General features: G+C 34.9%; 1 protein-coding gene and 1 long non-coding RNA gene across 3 annotated transcripts in view; both read right to left on the bottom strand.

Annotated features, from left to right (window-relative positions):
- Window positions 1–14506, bottom strand: part of LOC129278608 (cytoplasmic dynein 1 light intermediate chain 1-like) — a 53850-nt gene that overhangs the window by 28266 nt on the left and 11078 nt on the right. The window lies entirely within an intron of this gene.
- LOC135153309 (uncharacterized) lies at window positions 9930–13228 on the bottom strand. The gene is made up of 3 exons (XR_010292762.1): window positions 12488–13228; window positions 11157–11247; window positions 9930–10301 (listed from the first exon to the last, which is right to left on the bottom strand). It is a non-coding gene; the product is annotated as an uncharacterized LOC135153309 (long non-coding RNA).

A 14506-nucleotide genomic window follows, 5' to 3' on the forward strand; every position in this document is an offset into this window, starting at 1 on the left:
ACTACCAAATTATAATATCTCCCAGTTTAAAATCTACCTGAATTATTCAGGACAGTGCAAATATCCTACACAAGTAGACCTACATCATGATCACATGCATCAAATCATTGAATTCAATCAAACTTATTTTGTTTTGCAGAGATAATTGATTGCAGCATCTACCTCCATGATTGCAGAAATGTAGGCCTATAGTATACATGGAGGTAGAAAGAAATGTATACCATGCCCACAAAATGTAAACATCAGTATTCTAAAAACACAGACTAGAATTGGAAGGTTTATAAAACAGTAAACTTCCCTACAAGATTCAATTCAGAATTATGCAAAATTTAAATAACATTTTTCACCAACAGCCTACCATGCACAATACAAATGTATACGTCCATGTAACTTTTTAACACTTGTCTGGAAAATCAATATTTTGTTACATTGATTAAACTGGAATGCCAATCCTTCATTTATGAAGGGTTGCACTTTGATAAAGAGAAATGCCAGTTGTGGTAATTAAGTGGTAATCATCTCAAATGAGTTCGAACAGAATCCATTAAAATGACCACCCAAGTGTATTTGTGGAAAATGACGGCAGAATTCAATCAAATGTTGGTATTTTCCCAAGAATAAAATACTAATACACTGCCCCACATTTGCTTTTCTGTGTTAGTGATACACATACATGTACTTCTGTTATCAGTTTTCAGCTAAGAGTTCATAAATACAAGTTTTGTTCAATGTACCAGATCTGAATCTATGATAATAGGGTGACGATTAACCTTGATTTTAAAGACTTTCTCATGAAATAATTGTTTGCTGCATCTACCTTTAAATGTAAACACACTGTATGGTATTACATTTGTAACCTGACATTTTAATAGCAAGCCTGTATTTCAGTTTAGTTTCAGTTTACTTTTTTTTTTTTGGGGGGGGGCACATAAAATTGATTTTGAGGTCCTGTTGTATGGGAGAAAGAAAATGTTTTTGCAAATATAATTCTTTCCACAAACGAGTGGAACAATCCTTTTCATTTGTATCATTCATTTTGACGGAAAATGAATTATGAAAAATGAATCTAACTACCCCTTTACAAGTCAATGAGGCAACGTCATCCATTCGTTTGAAATTGTTTGCAAAATGACAATATAGATACTGATTGAATTTCAATCATTGAAATACTATTAACCCTATAGCACCTACAGATTCCTATGCATAATGGCAATTACTCACTGGAGGAAACCAGAGATGCCAACCTAAAGGGATGGTTGTCAGGAACATTTACCATATTTGTCAGGAACAAATGGGAGTTTCTCAGGAACATCCCGCGAAGTAGCATCGTTTATACAGGGATGCCACTAGGTGTCCTCCAAAAATACTGAAACTCATCGCGGGCCGGGACAGTGTCCAAGAAAAAAAAAATTTAGGGGGGTCCACCTTTAATTTTGGGATGGACACATGTCACAGGTAAAAAATTGGACAAGCAAAAAAAAAAAAAAAAAAAAAAAAAAAAAAAAATTAGGAATAGGAGGGGGGGTCTGCCCCCACCTCAAATTTAGGGGAGGGGGGGGGGAGGACCAAGTGGCTTCTTACCTTGTTGTGATTGATGACTTTGAAGTCAATTAGGTTTGAAAAACTGACGGTAGTTAGTTGTACTGTGTTTCTCATAAAAGTCATAGAACGCTAGACCAAAAGCTTCAGTCTCTGTATTTTGGTTGTTCAGCTGAACCGCGTTGGCTCCACTCACCAATACATAGACTGAAGAGTTGTTGGCCCGTACATTAAGACAACGTATCAGCTAACCCAGGGAGATCTGGGCTAGCTGATACGTACGTAACCCAAGGAGCTCCGGCCCGCTTTTCGGGCCGGAGCTCCCTGAGTTCCGTATCAGCATGCAGCAGTAACGTTAGATCTAACATTCGGCGGAAACCCGATTTTCGGATCGTTTTTGGTACATCAAATGTCACATTATGAAAAAATAATTACATCCAAACTTACGAGAAAATATATAAAATTAAGAAACATCGTACCTTAGACCGCAGTTACCGATAATTCCTTTCAAATGATGATCAAAACTTAGTCATCCTCGATTCCTTCGTTGGTCATCGTAAGTTGCCATCTTGGATGACGTCATCATCTTTACAGTCGCTATTATACCGCGATTCGTGCCGCTGATTTGTGCTTGTCTATGTGCGTGTGCGTTCGGAACTTGTCGCTCGCATTGATTGGCCAGGATATCGATAATTCTAATTAATCAGAAAGCCTTGATAAAAGCATAACTCAATGAACGTAGTAGGCAGTGCGCGCGTTTATAAATTATAGTAGAGAAACTCCCGTTGGTTTACCGTTGGCCACACACACGCTGCATGCACGATACATGTATACACAATACACGCATATACATGCACAATACACAATACACGCATATATACACATGCACAGCAAAGCAATACACAATACACATGTATTGTAGTTGTTTTTTCCGTAACCTTTTTATTGTTGCCGTAACACCGTAATTGGAGGAATAAAATCGGAACAAATACGGCGAATCCGTAACGGTTGGCATATCTGGGAAACAATAAAACTGGTAATAAGTAGGCATTGTTCCAAACAAATTGAAATATTTTTTTATAAATTTACTTTTGTTCATTACAAGTTATATTTATTTTGTAGCATAGGACCTGTTGAATAGAATGGTACATGGCAAAGTTCAATCAGATGTACGAATATTGACCTTTGACAATCGTTTGCAGAGCGAGAAGAAAAAAAAAAAAAGTTCGGGTTTCAGCCGCCCCAGTCCCACGCCTTCAAAAAAATGTAAAGTATCACTGACAGAATACTAAAGTTTTCGCCAAATCTTGGATCAAATAAGTCAAAAATTAATTCCAACTCACATCTAGATGTCACTCTGTGTGATATCCAACGTTTTGATGAACATATAGCAAGGCCCGAGCTTCTTCGGCGAAGTAAGTGGTGTTCCGAGACATGGACGCAGCCATCTTTGCTGAGATCGACTGCGCAACAGTCTGGAACTTGCTACACACCGATGCATGTCAATTGGTTTTTCTCTATTATACTCAATAGGAGCATACACTTTTCTATGCAGATCTATGTAGCAGCCAACCTATACGGTATGCACACGCAATATTACCACGGTAAATCATAGACAAGAGATACTATAGCGCAAAGAAAACGTACGGGCGGTTAAGGGCGGTTCAGTGTGTAATAGGAAGGGCGGTCTCGGGCGGTTCAGGTGCTAAAGGGTTAAAGAACTGTACATCAAATGAAAGCATATACCTCATCACTCAGAAAAATATGAAATACAATAAATCATGATCAGTGAAGCGTTGCGGGCTTTGCTTCAATGTTCACAACAAGGTCTGACCACTGCATATTTCTAATCATTCATGCCTGACTGATCGCACTGACTGATCGCAATTTGGAAGAAAATTTAGCTGCATAAGAAAGGCTGTACTTTCCTTTTCTTTTGTTTCATTAATCTCAAGGTGAGATGAAATATATGAAAAATCAATCATATTTGTAACCCTGTATAAAAGTCAATAAGGCAACAGCAGTTAGATAGCCATTCATCTATTCGTATAATGCGTAATACCCAATTTCATTTCATTTATTTCATTTCCAACAAAATACAAATCTGAAAAAACAGTTTGATCAATAGAATTAAGTCAATTCAATAATAAAATTCAATTCAATTGATAAACTAATGAAAGCATGTCATCCCATCCCTCAGAAAAGTGAGAAATAAGTCATGATCATTGAAGCATTGTGCATTACACTTCAATGATCACAGTAAGGTCTGAAAATATGTATTAACTCAATAATGTGTCATATTGGGGCATCGCAAGAAACTTGCAATCAATTGCAAGTCTATTTTCGTTCCAGAAATTAGGCATATGTCATGCAATTAATTGCAAATTTGCAATTGATTGTTTATCTGCTCCATGAAAACAAGGAGTGTAATCTGATTTGCTATAGCTAAAAGTGATCGATCAATTGTAAAATTGCAACACAATATTTGCGATTGATTGAAAATATTTTCTTGCAACACCCCCATTGTCATTCATGCATGACTTTATCACAATTTGCAACTAGGTGCAAAACCAAGGTTACTTTCCTCTTCCTTATGATATAATTCATTACATTTTATGATAGCCAAGTTGGGACTTATTTTTGGTTCCAGCATAGTTTGTTTCCTTTTGCATTGTTAAAGGTAAGTCCACCCCAGAAAAATACTGATTTGAATAAATAGAGAAAAATCAAACTAGCATAATGCTGAAAATTTCATCAAAATCGGATGTAAAATAAGAAAGTTATGACATTTTTAAGTTTCGCTTATTTTTCACATAACAGTGATATGCACAACTGAGTGACAAGCAAATGAGTCGATGATGTCCCTCACTCACTATTTCTTTCGTTTTTTATTGTTTGATTTATACAATATTTCATTTTTTACAGATTTGACAATAAGGACCAACTTGACTGAACCATATAGTATTAAACAATGTTAATACCACATGTTCAGTTAGAAATTAATTGTTTTTTCACTTGACAATGTAGAGAAAATTAGAATATTTCATATTTCACATAATAAAATACAAAAGAAACAGTGAATGGATGACGTCATCAGTTTCCTCATTTGCATACTGACCAGGATGTACATATAACTGTTTTGTGAAATTAAGCGAAATTTTGAAAATGTCATAACTTTCTTATTTTACAATCAATTTTGATGAAATTTTCAGTGTTATGCTTGTTGGATTTTTCTCTTTTTATTCAAATCAACTTTTTGTTGGAGTGGACTTGTCCTTTAAACAAATAATTACTTGGGACACTGCACATGCTCAGTTGAGGACTGTACATCAATGAAAAGAGCGCAAATTTGTCTGCTTTGGTCCATATTGAATCAAGACCTGGTTACAAGTGTGAAAGCAGTTTACTCCCCATCCAATGCCAGGTTCACCAGGGTCAGATGCACTGAGACCTGTGATAAACAAGCCATCTGTTCTGATTTCACCGAGACAATTCAATTGTCAAAATGGGCGTGTAATCCATAGTAGTCTATACAGCTTCATGTAGCCTATTCACTTTAATTTCCCCCAATATTTCTACATTTCTTTTGTTTCATCTCTGAAGCTCTCTTTATTCATTACCATAATTTGCACTACAATGTACACAATGGAAAATTCCATCTCTAGCATGAATGTAGCAAAGTGCATTGACATGACATTGACATTCTTTACAACATTTTTCTCTTCACATAAACAGCACATTTTTTCTTCACAGTGTTAATTATATTAGAAAGACTAGGAATGTCATGTGTTCTAAAGTCACTGATACTCCAGGCAAAGAGAAGTTCATTAAAAAAATCATAATCAAATTTTTATTTCATCCCTTTGTATGTACTGCAACTAGAGAGTACTAGTTTTCTTTGTAAGATATATTGATGTTTCAGAGAGCCATTAGCCTACATTGTACGCTTCTTAAAATTGTAAGTGACTTTGTCCACATAAATGTACATGTAGGTCTACACTCTAGAGTAGTTTGCACATACATGTATCAATATTTTATTATTATTTAGGATCATTTCTGCTATTTCTATTTATCAGAAAAAGATTATTTATCATGAGCTCAATGGCAATTTATTATGACTTCCTGACACTTTGAATATATCAATTATAGGGTATTAAATAATAGCTCCACTGTTTTTATTTTTGTAACATGTAGGCTCACATGTACATGTCATCAATTTCAAACTACATACATGTCCACACGGTTCTAAGAATATTAAGATTTTACATTTTTTTGCTAAAAATGAACTTCATTCTCAGCTTTGCAAATGAACATAATTTGGTTTCCAAATTTGTGTATACAGTACAGTACATGCGCTGTGTGTAATTCAAGTTTGCAAATCATATACATGTAGTTTGTGGAAACACTATATTCCGCATTGATGACTCATAAGAATTGTTATTTGATGATCACACACAAAATCCCCAGTACCTTAATAGGCGAGTAGTCTACATGTATTATGTGTATGCACACTTTACAGCTGGATATTATGGAACGCGGAAAGGCTAAAATTTGATCACTGTCACTTTTGATTTGATGGACCTCCGTACCAGCCATCATCAAATCAAGTGCAGCCATCAGTAAATCAAAAGTGGCCATCATCATATCAATTTTCAGCATCATATCCCTCTGTACCAGCCATCATCAAATCAGTTTCTAACATCAAATCAATGTTGTCCTTTCGGCGTTCCTGATGTGCGCGCCAAAAGGACACCTGTAAGTTGATGGCAGCCACTTTTTATTTGATGACGGTTACTTTTGACTTGATGACGGCCACTTTTTATTTGATGACGGTTACTTTTGACTTGATGACGGCCACTTTTTACTTGCTTTTTATTTGATGACGGTTACTTTTGACTTCATGACGGCCACTTTTGACTTGATGGCGGCTGCTTTTGATTCGATGATGGCTGCTTTTGATTTGATGATGGCTGCTTTTGATTCGATAGTGGCCACTTTTGATTTGATGATGGCTGCTTCTGATTTGATGATGGTTGCTTTTGATTCGATAGTGGCCACTTTTGAACTGATGATGGCCACTTTAGATTTGATGATGGTCACTTTCAATTTTTTTATCGCTTTTCATTTGATGGTCACTTTTTGTTTGATGGTCACTTTTTATTTGATCACTTAATTTGATGGTCACTTTTTATTTGATGGTCACTTTTTATTTGATGGTCACTTTTCATTTGATGGTCACTTTTCATTTGATGGTCGCTTTTAATTTGATGGGCACCTTTTATTTGATGATCACTTATTTGATGGTCACTTTTAATTTGATGGTCACTTTTAATTTGATGGTCACTTTTAATTTGATCATCAATTTTTATTTGATGGTCACTTTTAATTTGATGGTCGCTTTTTATTTAATGGTCACTTTTTATTTGATGGTCACTTTAAATTTGATGGTCACTTTTTATTTGATGGTCATTTTTAATTTGATGCTCAGTTTTTATTTGATGGTCACTTTTAATTTGATGGTCGCTTTTTTGTCGCTCACTTTTTATTTGATGGTCACTTTTAATTTGATGGTCACTTTTTATTTGATCATCACTTTTTATCTGATCATCACTTCTTTGACGGTCACTTTTTATTTGATGGTCACTTTTTATTTGATGCTCACTTTTCATTTTATGCTCATTTTTCATTTGATGCTCACTTTTAATTTGATGATAGATTTTTATTTGATGGTCACTTTTTATTTGATGCTAACTTTTTATTTGATGCTCACTTTTAATTTGATGGTCGCTTTTTATTTGATGGTTATTTTTTATTTGATGGCTCCTTTAAATTTGATGATCACTTTTTATTTGATGGTTACTTTTTATTTGATCGTCACTTCTTCTTTGATGGTCACTTTTCTTTTGATCGTCGCTTTTCATTTGATCATCACAATTTAAGTTGATGGTTTCGGCATTCCATACATGGTCGCTTTATATTTGATGGTCGCTTTTCATTTGATCGTCGCTTTTATTTGATCGGCACTTTTCATTTGGTCGTCGCTTTTCATTTGATCATCACTTTTTACAGTACGTGCGCATAAACGTGTCGCAGTGAGCATGCACTGAGCAAATCCTCATGTACGTATAGCTAGCGCGCTCTTTTTGCTTCCGAGAATTGAAGTGCAGGTGCATATATTTGAGCGAGGTCAACTTTGTGTTAATTATTCATGAAATTTAATATATTCATCACGTGATTAATCTACTTCTTACTACTATTGACCAATCAGCGTTCCTCACTACAATGAGTCATCATGCATGCATCGTTTTTCAATCCGTGTATAGAATGCAGTTTACATGCAACGTACACTAGCACCGCAGCCTGACACTTTTCTTAATCTTGTTTAACCTGGAGATGGGGGGGGGGGGGGGGTGAATCAGCCTGTTTTTATCTTCTTTTTTACATCGGTGTAAATGAAAGGGGAAGATATTTACGAACTAGTTGATTTCACAATAACAATACGCCAATATAAATAATAACAATGTATTTCAGTTTGAACGTTTCACTTACTGGTTTTGTAATCTGATTCTTTCATTTAAAAAGAAAATACGACCTTTCTCTGCTGTTCTCCAGATCAGAATCACTAGAGGCATGTTTCACATCGCAGTGTAATCGTTAGTAATGATATAGTAAAAACAAATTCTGAATCCAAAATTTCCTTAGAAAATAGGATTGGATTTAATTAGAACCTATTTATTTTCTGTAATTAATAGTGTGTTTTTTACGCTAAGCCTTTCCAATTATTGATAATGATAATTTAATTCTTTTTTTTGCAGGGGGGGGGGTAATCTAATTTCTTTGTGTTCACTCTTTTTAAGAGCACAGATAAGTGACATGTCATTACCAAACTTCATCAGTTTCAGGCAGGGCGGATCTAGGATTTTTCCAAAGGGGGGCACATTTTCCCAAGGAAAAATTTGAAAAGCAAAAAAAAAGGGGGGTCTTCACTTTCAGAAGGGGGACACACTTTACATTACAATTTTTAATTTAGCCTGTCAAATTGGGGGGGGGGGCGCACTGATCGGCTTTGCCCCCCCCCCCCACACACACACACTCTGATTGGCCTAATCTTTGTCTTTATAAGTCATCTCTATTCATCTTATTCCTCTTCCCCACTCTTTATAAATTGTTTCTCCCTCATTTATCCCCGCCTCTCAAAATAGATAAAGAATAAAATGGCCCTTTATGGTTTCTCCTTGTGGGTAAATTGTCAAGTGGCTCTGTCCACTCTCTTGTGCACCCTATGCCCCTTCACATTATTATTATAATACATTATCTATTCTTTTAATCTCTCTTCAGCTCTCTCTTTGCCATATCGCACTCTCATTATTAAACCACACACACAACTCTTTCTCTTATATTTTCCACCTCTCAGCTCTTCTCGCAATTCATTAAAAAAAGAAAATACACTGGGTGATTCCAACTTTGGCGTTGGTGTTCGTAGCACAATTTAGTTCTTCTTTCCTCCAAAACCTAATGTGAGTTTACAAAAATAATCCAAATCACATTAATAGCTCAACATCAAGTGAGATGAATCTATGAATCAATTTGATTGTAATTTTGGTGCTGTGATGATGTAAAACTTGGAAGACGCCACACCAAAAGTTCAACAGCAAACTTGAAATCACCCATGTATCTTTCTCATTTAAAAAAATATATATATTTAGAAATTCTCTATCACATCTACATAACAGCCATGGATCAAAAATTCTTTAAGGGGGGGGGGGGTCTTTTGCCCTCCACCTTAAAGGTCCTGGTTCTCAAAAGGATTGTTTTCTATTTCATTTTCAAATTTATTCATTTTTTAAAAATATCTTTATATATTATTTGTTATGTTTTTTAATGGGGGTGATTTTTACAGAGAAAACCTGCAACTACCACCCCCTCCAACCTTGATCCATGGCTGCAAAATGTAGGTCTCATTACTCGTAAACTTATGCTGCTTGTTCACTATTGCTCGTCCATTAATTCTACTAGTACTTCCAGTGTCTCCTCAAATATCTTGATTCACCTAAACTCTCAGCTAAAAAGAATTATAGAAACTTGTTAATTCAGTGACAATGACAAAATTATTATTTTAATTCATTTTATTCCAAATACATAAATCAGGTAACAATTATTTTCCTCTTAAGTTTAAAGATCAAATTTTGATCAGAGCTCGTTCCCATCTGCTTAAGATGAAATGGTGTGAAAGAGACTACTGTCCTCACAACACAGATGCAATGTCACATGCCCCCCCCCCCACCCCCCGAATTCATTGATCATTATTTTTGTTAAAAATTCTTCATTGCCAAAATTGTTACACAATTACCTGTACATATTGTATTGCTTAACTTTTATTTATCATTCCTGTTATGTCATTGAAATAAATTTATTATTCTAAGTATTATTATTATAAACATTATCATTATCTACATCCATAATTGTAAAAACTACTGCTACAATAAGCAAGTATAATTACCCCTAAAATAACCCTATCCCTCTTAAATTGTTTATGGGTTTTGTTTGGTCAGTAGTGTGGGGGGGGGGCGGTTACAATACTCTATTGTAAATACATGCAGTAATTCAGTTTGATATAGGATGTTTGGCATATTGTCAATGCATTATTCCCTAATTCTTCCTCCAGAAAATTATTATTGGAATTAAAAAGCAAACCCTTAATTTTGTCTTGTATTTCTTGAGTCTCTAAAACAGAGGATGTGAAGCAGAGTCATGTTCCATATCTGTTGAAAAAAAAAAAAAAAAAACGACAGAAATGTTAGCAATTCAATCAAGCCATCATAAAAAATAAAAAAAATAAAAAAATATGTATAAAAGTTTAATGAAACCACAAGCCGAATGAGTCACCTTTACAAAATCTGGTGTGGATTGAAGGATTCATGAGTGGGTAGGAAGCAAATAAGTTGATTACATATGATTTTCCACTTGCTTAGCCTAGTATATTCTGATTTTCTTATTTAATTTTGACAAGCTAGATCTACCGGTAGGTGATATTAATTGTCCCCTGAAAACATGACAGGTGAAAATTAAAATGGAGCTTGTCAATACGACTCCATCCTAGTCTCTGAGCTGATTTTATTTTCATTTAGTCAATACAACTTAGATCTTGGTCTACCATGTGAGCCCCCCCCCCCCAAAAAAAAGGACACCTCACAAAACCCCAATTTAAGGTAAAAATATGTCATGAACACATAATAATTATATACCACTAGAAAGAGTATATTCTCCCAAATAATTTGATACCATATTCATATTTAGATAGTCAGTATGTATTCTTTGCAGAGATGTAGATTTTGATTTGCACCGAAATAAGGCATGGCTAAAATTAATGACTTCAGATGCCAATGATGCCAAAATCTATGAGTTGATTTGTGTATTGACACTAAAAAGAGTTTACTAAACAATTATCTTGTAAATTATTGAACATGGGTATTGAAATTTGAAATGGTTTTTATTATAACCCTTTTAGGACAATGAAATCATTGACATCTGGACTCATTTTTTGATAAAGTCATTTGGTCTGTAAATACATGAAGTCATTCAGTTTGATAGATAGGATGATTATTGTTTTTTTTTACCTTTTTGAATCAGGAGGGTCCTGCAGCTTAATTCGGTCTTGTAATCCTCGAGTCTCTAAAAGAGGATGTGAAGCAGCATCATGTTCTATGTCTGTTGAATAGAACAATACACACAGACAGAAATGTCAGCAATACAAGCTATTGTAAAAAAAAAAAAAACCACACATAACACTTGGACTATAGCGTATATATCTAGATCTAATCAGACATAGACTCTGACGTACATAGATCTGGAACTAAATGTAAGTAGATCTAGATCTACATCAAAAGTAGATTTAAATTTCATTTTTGTTAAACCTACCATTCTGCGAAATTTCAATGTTATTGAATCATACAAGTGTTAGATCTAAACTAAAGCTGTCTTGACCCAGGGTTTTTAAAATGGTTTCATGACATTTGCTCTGACGACAAATGCCCCGATGGAAAATCTACACGTTAGGCCAAACAAAAGCTAACCTCCAATAAATAAATCCTTAACTTAGACCCTGACTCAGTGACTGAAATAATACTAGGCCTAGGGCTAGGCCTATATAGATTATACAGGAGGTCGCTTTGTTGTAGGCCTAAGGCTAAGTTTAGTCTAGGACTAGGTCTATAAACCTAAGCTAGATAATTAATAGATAGGATAAGAGGTAGAAAAGTTGTACCAAAACCTGTACTATGTAGGCCTATTATTAACTTTCAAGTTTAGAAAAATAAAAAAAAACATGAAAAGAACTAGAAAGAAGTTTGGACTTTGCCTTGGCTTTGGGAAATGAAACATCTTTATCAAATTAAAAAATCAAGGACTATAGGCTCCGGTCCTATTGATATGTGAATTCAAAGAAGGGAACGGGTTAATGGAGTGAATGTCTTTCTATAACAGTTAGAGTCAATATGGATGCGCGATAGATCCCAGACAACGTCTAGCCTAAATGTTATAGGGACTATATCTAGTTCTTTCCTAACCCAGGGGTTGTTGTTGTTGTTCGACCCGCGGGCCGGAGCCCCGTGGGTTAGTTCTTTTCATGCCTGCCGAGATCTCGGTACCGGTAGGCGTCGAAATTTCAGAGAAACTCTCGCCCAAAAGTCTGGCGTGATTATTAATACGAGGTCTCAAATGGTAGCAGATGGAGATTTACATGTACCGTAATCTAGCCTACATGTTTAGCTCACGACGATGGCAATAGTTTTGAGTTTTCGCAAGTCGTTTGCTTCCTAATTGTTCACTTTTTATAAACACAAATTAATTCATATTGTACCCAGACTTCTCAAGATTCCATATAACATTAGATCTTTTGATTTATTTTTGTAAATGAATTAAAATTCAGCGTTAATCTGACAGTACTCACCGAAAATCTTTCAAGGACATAATCTTCTTCTGTGCGGGTGACGTCATCTTTCAGCCTTTAATTAAGCGGAAGTGACGATGGGGGTCAAATTATGACGTACGAATTTCAATAGAAAAATACATTATTCATAAGGTAAGATCCAATCACATCACAGTATCTTGCGAGTACGCAAAGAAAAAATAAATGATTCATTAGCAATATGCAAATGGGGGCTTAGGATTCGGTTCAAATGTCTCCCGGGGGGTGTGGCCGAAAGTGGTAAAAAATACGCTTATCACCATGGAGCTTCTATGGAGTATCTATACGTTATATGCAAATGTTATTTAAATGTGGCTTTTCCGCGGGTGCTACCTTTCAGTCTATACGTATTTATTAGTCTATGGTTCGAAGTGTACACAGCATATACATATGGTAGCACATCGAGCAGCACGCGCGCGTTCAACTGATACCAAGCTGCGCTATTTTATCCATGGATCTGCTCAGTGCTCACTGCGACACGTTTATGCGCACGTACTCTGAAAAGCGACGACCAAATGAAAAGTGACGATCAAATAAAAAGCGACGATCAAATGAAAAGTGACCATCAAATATAAATCGACCATGTATGGAATGCCGAAACCATCAACTGAAATTGTGATGATCAAATGAAAAGCGATGATCAAATGTACAGTGACCATCAAAGAAGAAGTGACGATCAAATAAAAAGTGTCCATCAAATAAAAAGTGAGCATCAAATAAAAAGTAACCATCAAATAAAAAATGAGCATCAAATAAAAAGTGACCATCAAATAAAAAGCGACCATCAAGTAAAAATTGACCATCAAATAAAAAGTGACCATCAAATAAAAATCGATCATCAAATTAAAAGTGAGCATCAAATGAAAAATGAGCATAAAATGAAAAGTGAGCATCAAATAAAAAGTGACCATCAAATAAAAAGTGACCGTCAAAGAAGTGATGATCAGATAAAAAGTGATGATCAAATAAAAAGTGACCATCAAATTAAAAGTGACCATCAAATAAAAAGTGAGCAACAAAAAAGCGACCATCAAATTAAAAGTGACCATCAAATAAAAACTGAGCATCAAATTAAAAATGACCATCAAATAAAAAGTGACCATCAAATTTAAAGTGACCATCAAATAAAAAGTGACCATTAAATAAAAAGCGACCATCAAATTAAAAGTGACCATCAAATAAAAACTGAGCATCAAATTAAAAATGACCATCAAATAAAAAGTGACCATCAAATTTAAAGTGACCATCAAATAAAAAGTGACCATTAAATAAAAAGCGACCATCAAATTAAAAGTGACCATCAAATAAAAATTGATGATCAAATTAAAAGTGACCATCAAATTAAAAGTGACCATCAAATTAAAAGTGACCATCAAATAAGTGATCATCAAATAAAAGGTGCCCATCAAATTAAAAGCGACCATCAAATGAAAAGTGACCATCAAATGAAAAGTGACCATCAAATAAAAAGTGACCATCAAATAAAAAGTGACCATCAAATAAAAAGCGACCATCAAATTAAAAGTGACCATCAAATAAAAATTGATGATCAAATTAAAAGTGACCATCAAATTAAAAGTGACCATCAAATTAAAAGTGACCATCAAATAAGTGATCATCAAATAAAAGGTGCCCATCAAATTAAAAGCGACCATCAAATGAAAAGTGACCATCAAATGAAAAGTGACCATCAAATAAAAAGTGACCATCAAATAAAAAGTGACCATCAAATTAAGTGATCAAATAAAAAGTGACCATCAAACAAAAAGTGACCATCAAATGAAAAGCGATAAAAAAATTGAAAGTGACCATCATCAAATCTAAAGTGGCCATCATCAGTTCAAAAGTGGCCACTATCGAATCAAAAGCAACCATCATCAAATCAGAAGCAGCCATCATCAAATCAAAAGTGGCCACTATCGAATCAAAAGCAGCCATCATCAAATCAAAAGCAGCCATCATCGAATCAAAAGCAGCCGCCATCAAGTCAAAAGTGGCCGT

The sequence above is a fragment of the Lytechinus pictus genome, chromosome 2 (genome assembly GCF_037042905.1).
Source record: "Lytechinus pictus isolate F3 Inbred chromosome 2, Lp3.0, whole genome shotgun sequence".
NCBI classification, from domain to species: domain Eukaryota; kingdom Metazoa; phylum Echinodermata; class Echinoidea; order Temnopleuroida; family Toxopneustidae; genus Lytechinus; species Lytechinus pictus.